Below are 6,618 nucleotides of genomic sequence, written 5' to 3'. Positions count from 1 at the left end.
AATGGTGGCTCAGGTTGATGGAAGTCAGAGTTCCTCCCAGCAGAGATGATGTCATCACAGGGGGCCCAGTCGCGCTGTTAAAGCGCCCAGCGCTGACCAGACCCCCTCACAATCCACATCCATCGGGTGGCCCTGACAGCATGGGCCACCCGATGGACCCCTCCATATGCGGCCCCGGCGGTTTGCAGCCCAGGCCGGGGCCGCAAGTGGTGATGGCGGTACCCGGTCGCAGGGGTACCGCCGGCTCGCACCCGCCCGCCCGCTCACCCAATCTGTAAAAAAAAATGAAAATTTCTAGCGCCCACCTGGAATCCTGAAACGCCCACTAGTGGGCGGTAGGGACCAGGTTGACGACCTATGGTGTAGTGGATGTAGTGTTTGTATGTACTAGATGAAATGTGTTTAGTGGATGCATTGTCTGTAGTGGATGTAGTGTGTGTATTAGACGCAGTGTCTGTGTATAGTGAATGCAGAGTGTTTCAATTTGTGGTGGATGTAGTGTGTGCACTGTGAATACAGGATGTTTGTGTAGTGGATGCTGTGTGTACAGTTAATGCAGAGTGTATGTTAGTGTAGTGAATGCAGAGTGTGTGTTAGTATAGTGAATGCAGAGTGTGTGTCAGTATAGTGAATCCAGAGTGTGTGCATAGTTTAGTGAATGCAGAGTGTGTGTTAGTGTATAATGAATGCAGAGTGTGTGTTAGTGTGTAGTGAATGCAGAGTGTGTCAGTGTAATGAATGTAGTGTGTGTGTCAGTGCAGTGAATGCAGAGTGTGTGTAAATTTGTAGTGAATGCAGAGAGTGTTTTAGTGTGTAGCGGATGCAGAGTGTGTGTTAGTGTAGCGGATGCAGAGTGTGTTAATGTGTAGTGAATGCAGAGTGTGTGTCAGTATAGTGTATGCAGTGAGTGTGTTAGTGTGTAGTGTATGCAGAGTGTATGTTGTATTAGTGTATGCAGTGTGTGTATTGTATTAGTGTATTAGTGTATGCAGTGTGTGTGTTGCATTAGTGTATGCAGTGTGTGTTGTGTCAGTGCATGCAGTGTGTGTGTTGTGTCGGTGTATGCAGAGTGTGTGTGGTGTTAGTGTATGCAGTGTGTTGTGTGTTAGTGTATGCAGAGTGTGTGTTGTGTCAGTGTATGCAGAGTGTGTGTTGTGTCAGTGTAATCTGGGGGGGGGGAGGGGGAGGAAGAGGCATTTTCACATTAATTGTTATTAAATTAATTCAATGTTATTCCCCCCTCCCTGCTTACCTGTGTCCAGGGAGGGGGGAGGTTCCATGATCCCCGGTGGTCCGGTGGGGGGGGGGGGGGGCGGCTCCCTGTTACCGCAGTGAGGGCCCAGGCAGCACACAGCTTCTCCTCTCTTCTAATAATTCTCGCGAGACCCGGTTACCATGGCAATGCTCCGCGGCTCTCGCGAGAGTTATCAGAAGAGAGAAAAGAGGCAGTGTGCTGCCTGGGCCCCCTCTGCGGTAACAGGGAGCCGGGGGCCCGCGGCTGCACACATAGATAGTGATATTCGCTATCTATGTGTGCAGAGAGGGAAAGTGGGGCCCGGACAGCCCGTGACAACCATCATGGTTGTCACCCCTTGATGGCGGCCCTGATGACAACTTCAAATCATTCAATGGTGATGGTGTCTAGAGTTAGTCTTTAATCTTTTCTCTTTATAATTACCGCATTAGCTCTTTCAAGTGAAGAGTGACTCCTTGCCTGCTACCTTTCGTTGCTTTGAGGTGGGAGCATGCAGAGGAAAAATCTAATCCTAACGGGCTTGAGATGGTGATATCTGTATTAATCAGGGTTAGGCAACCTTTTGTACTACAGATGTTGTGGACTCACAATGCTCTTACAACCATTGTTTTGTAGTACTGAAAGTTCTAACTTCTCTTCAAGACATTGTATTTTAGTAGTCATTTTCGTAAATTCTCCTTTGAATTAATCTGTTATGATGTGGATTTCCTCTTTAATTTTGAACAGTTGGGTATCAAAACATGCATTCAGGTGTTCTTGATCAAAATATTGGGGATCTTTTGTGGATATATCTAGAATTTCTCTATCGTTTTCCCTTCTCCGTTGTTGGTACTATGTTGCTCAGATCATTACTGTAACTTTGTAAATTATGTTGGCTCAGTCTTCTTTCTGTTTTGTCTTGTAATGTTTCATTTTTAGATCCTTGTTTGGATTCAGTTTTCTTAGTAGCCATTGTTAATAAAAAAAAAAGTAATAAGAGAAGGGAGAAAAATTCTATGAAGACCAATTAGTCTAAGTTATATAGTTTTGTGCTTCCTCTTATTTTTTTTGCTCATTACTATCTCCCTTTTATTTTGGTTTATATAAACCTGGGGAGTATAATAGATGGTGGTCTTTCTTTTCTTCTCACTTGCTTTTCTCAGGGCAACCGAATAAAAAGAGAAGATTCACTAATCCAGCTCTGTAACTCTTTCTGCTGTCCTACCCCTCAGTTGGCTTTAATGCAAGAACCAGTCAATTAGACATGAGTCCAACTCCCAGCTCTCAGAGCTATCCCAGGGCTTGTTAGAATTTTAGCAAGTTATTAATTAAATTTCTCTTAACCGTGATCTAAGCTATATTAGTATGGAGAACCGTCAGAGTTAAGTGGAGAATTATAAACAAGCCAACTTGTCCAATGATTAAGCTGTTTCCACTTCTCTTTAGTTTGAGAGCTGGCCCAGACTGGCCATCAGGCATACTGGGCAAACTCCCTGTGGGCCGCGATGGTCAAGGGCCGAGGTTGGTAGGGAGAGCACAGCATCTCCCCTGTCGGCCCATGCAGAGCTGGCACTATCCGACCGCCGGACCTGCTGTGTGCCTTCATTGGCCGTTGGGGAGATCAAAGATCTCCCTCACCGGCCCACAGGCAGTTACATGCAGCCGCCGGCTGGGTAGAGAGGACCTGGTGGAGCTCTAACCTGCAGGTTCCTCTCAGGAGGTCGGAGCGTTGGACCGCAAATTCAGCTGCAAGCCGCACATTCCTCCCTCGTGTTGCGCCCTACATATGCCCCATGCCCTGTATCATCTACGTGATGTTACCTGCGTGCTTGGTCACATCATCGCCCAACTTCCTCCCCCCCCCCCAACTATATCCTCTTCTATGGAACTGGATGGACTAAAGTGTAAAAGTCCTAATCCTAGCAAATGCTTCAGTTAGGTAAAATTTTCTGTATTATTATATTAGAAAACCATAGATCAGATAGACATAACAATAGTAAATTGAACAAGCACACAATTTCAATAAGCTACAAAAATGATATATAATATATAGTTTTTATATTCCACTCGCTTTTCATTTAATACATAATGAATACAATCAATAAACAGATTATCAAGTAAGAAACAAATATAATATAATACAATAACAACGATCATACTATTATATTCCCTATCTCTTTAACCCCTTAAGGACTGAGCCAAATATACACGCTGTGAACAAAACAAAATGTAAACAAAACCTGGCATTTGCGCTATATGTCTGTCCAACCGTAATTTACCTCTTTCATATTAAATGCACCCCCACCCACCTTATTATATATATCGTTTTATTCAGGGGAAACAGGGCTTTCATTTATATCTAATATTTAGCTATGAAACATAATTTAATATGAAAAAAATGGGAGCAAATAAGACATTTTGTTATTTTTTTAGTTCTACATGACTTTTTAACTGTCAATGTCATAATACTGTTTGCTTTTACTGCAATAAAATACACATATTTGTATTCAGCAAAGTCTCACGTGTAAAACAGTACCCCCTATGTACAGGTTTTATGGTGTTTTGGGAAGTTACAGGGTCAAATATAGCACGTTACATTTGAAATTGAAATTCGCCAGATTGGCTATGTTGCCTTTGGGACTGTATAGTAGCCCAGGAATAAAATTTACACCCATAGGCATACCATTTGCAATAGTAGACAACCCAAGGTATTGCAAATGGGGTATGTCCAGTCTTTTTTAGTAGCCATTTGGTCACAAACACTGGCCAAAGTTAGCGTTAGTATTTGTTTGTGTCTGAAAAACGCCAATTTTGGCCAGTGTTTGTGACTAAGTGGCTACTAAAAAAGACTGGACATACCCAGTTTGCAATACCTTGGGTTGTCTACTATTGCCAATGGTATGCCATCATAGGGGTAATTTTCATTCTTGGGCTTCCATAGGGTCTCAAAGGCAACGTAACCAATCTGGCGAAGTTTAATGTGAAAAAAATGAAACACAAGCCTTATATTTGACGCTGTAACTTTTGAAAACACCATAAAACCTGTACATGAGGGGTACTGTTGTACTTGGGAGACTTTGCTGAACACAAATATTTGTGTTTCAAAACAGTAAAAAGTATCGCAGCAATAATATTGCCCGTGTAAGTGCTGTTTGTGCGTGAAAAATGCAAAAAACATAACTTTTACTGGCGATATCATCGTTGTAATACATTTTACTGTTTTGAAACACTAATATTTGTGTTCAGCGAAGTCTCCCGAGTAAAACAGTACCCCCCATGTACAGGTTTTATGGTGTCTTGGAAAGTTATAGGGTTAAATACAGTGCTAGCAAATTAAATTCCCTTTACTTTCGGCATGGGTTGTCAGGCAGGTCCCGCTAATTGTAATTAATTAAGATACCTAATTATGTAAAAATATTACATAAATATATGTGTAGAATTAATATATGTATATATATACGTATGTATATATATATATATATATATATATATATAATTTTTGTATAACAATAATTATATATATATTTAATCGGTATCAGTCTACGTGTTTTTTTTACACTTATTTTAATTTATTTTATTTTATTTCCAGCCAGCAGGGGGACTGTCATTACAGTTAGTCCCCCTGCTGGCAATGCCTGAGCCAGCTAACCCAGCCATGTGATTGTGAGGTCCTCACAAGGACCTCACTCTCACATGGCCGGGGGGCCCCCAGGAGGGAGGATCTGCCGCGGGGGGCTCCCTGGGAGTCCCCCCAACCGCGATCGCCAGCCTGGCATCGCCGGCGACCGGGTACATTTCAAAAAAACGGAGGGCGTACTATTACACCCGGCGGCGTTTAGAGCCGCTTAAAATAGGGCGTAATAGTACGCCCTCCGGTCTTAAAGGGTTAATCATCAATGACTATAAATCTCAAAGCGTTCATATAAATAGACAGATGAAACATTGAGTAGTAGATAAACTCTTTGATTCACGATGACCACTTATTGCCCTTATCGCACTTTGATTTGGGCGATACATGAGTCCATCTTAAAAATGCACAAATAAAAAAACTTTTAGTTTGATAGATCAAACACTTTTTAAAGGGTTACTATAAGCATTATAACCACTACAGCCTGCTGTACTGTGCAGAGTGCCCTAGTCCAGTTTCTCGGTGATGGGACAAACCGCTGTCTTCTTACCTGGTCCTGCCTGGTGTGTTTTAAAGGTGACTGTGATGTATACACAGTTTCTGCAGAGCTGCAGTGCCTATCCTGGAGGCCAATGATTATAATTTTGTGCATAGGAATATGGACAGAATTGCCATTAGTCAGGCCAGAACTCTAGTTCCAGGTTGGCTGATGACACCCTTGTGATGCCTTGTAGGCGGAGTTATACCTCAGGCAGCAGAGAATTCAATCTCCCTATGTGCAGCGTTTCATAGAGAAATACTGCACATACAGACTCCAGGCACCATGCCCCCTACAAATCCCTGAAGTGGTAATGGTGCTTGGAGTAACCTTTAAAAAGATAAGATAATAAGAATATAAAACTACCGCTTACTGAGAGTGCACCTCATACTCAAATGAATAACAACAAGGAAGCTTCTGGGTACACAGCCAAAATCTGCATGGCCTGCCTAGCCTGTCTATTTTGCTGAAGCTCTACAGCTGAAGGTCAGATAGTGACGACATTAAGATGGAATAGCAGCTATTTAGCAAATGCCAAGAATGCCTGATCAGGCAGAATCTGCAGAGAATTTATGGGCGCACAGAGAATGAACGTTTTAGCGTGCTGTCATCATGCTATTATGACAGGAAAATAATGAGTTTTCTAAACACTGGAAGATTAATATTAGAAATGCATATTGGTCTCTGCAGAACATTAAGCATTAACAGGCATGCAAAACGCACATTTATAAATATACTGACATAATGATAACTAAAGTCTACAAAACCTGTAGAAATGGAGGATTTCTTCTCCTGACAACTATAGTCTGACAAAGTAAAATACTCATTACATGTGGCTTAATACAGACAAATGCCTGTTCTCTAGTGACCTGCATATTTTGTGTACTTTAAACAACTAGTTCAATATAAAAGCGTTAACCCTTTTTTAGGGCTTTTAGGACTGTTTATAGTGCAAGACATCTCTGTCTACTATATGATCTCTTTGGGATCTAACATACGATGTAAAAGTAATACAAGAAAACAACATGTTTTGTTAAAAGACAACTGTCATCAAATTCTCTCGACTTGTTATAAATGTTTATTAACATACAAACGTGTATTCTTGACTCTATTGTTTTCAAGTTACCATTTAAGTCGTCGGCCCCCGTTACCTCAGGTTAGAAAGGTGATTTAGTCACCTTTTCTCAGCGCCGAACGGGGCTCCTAACGTCTGGTGCC

Source organism: Pelobates fuscus, chromosome 1 (genome assembly GCF_036172605.1).
Source record: "Pelobates fuscus isolate aPelFus1 chromosome 1, aPelFus1.pri, whole genome shotgun sequence".
Lineage (NCBI taxonomy): Eukaryota > Metazoa > Chordata > Amphibia > Anura > Pelobatidae > Pelobates > Pelobates fuscus.
This window is presented reverse-complemented; position numbering follows the sequence as displayed.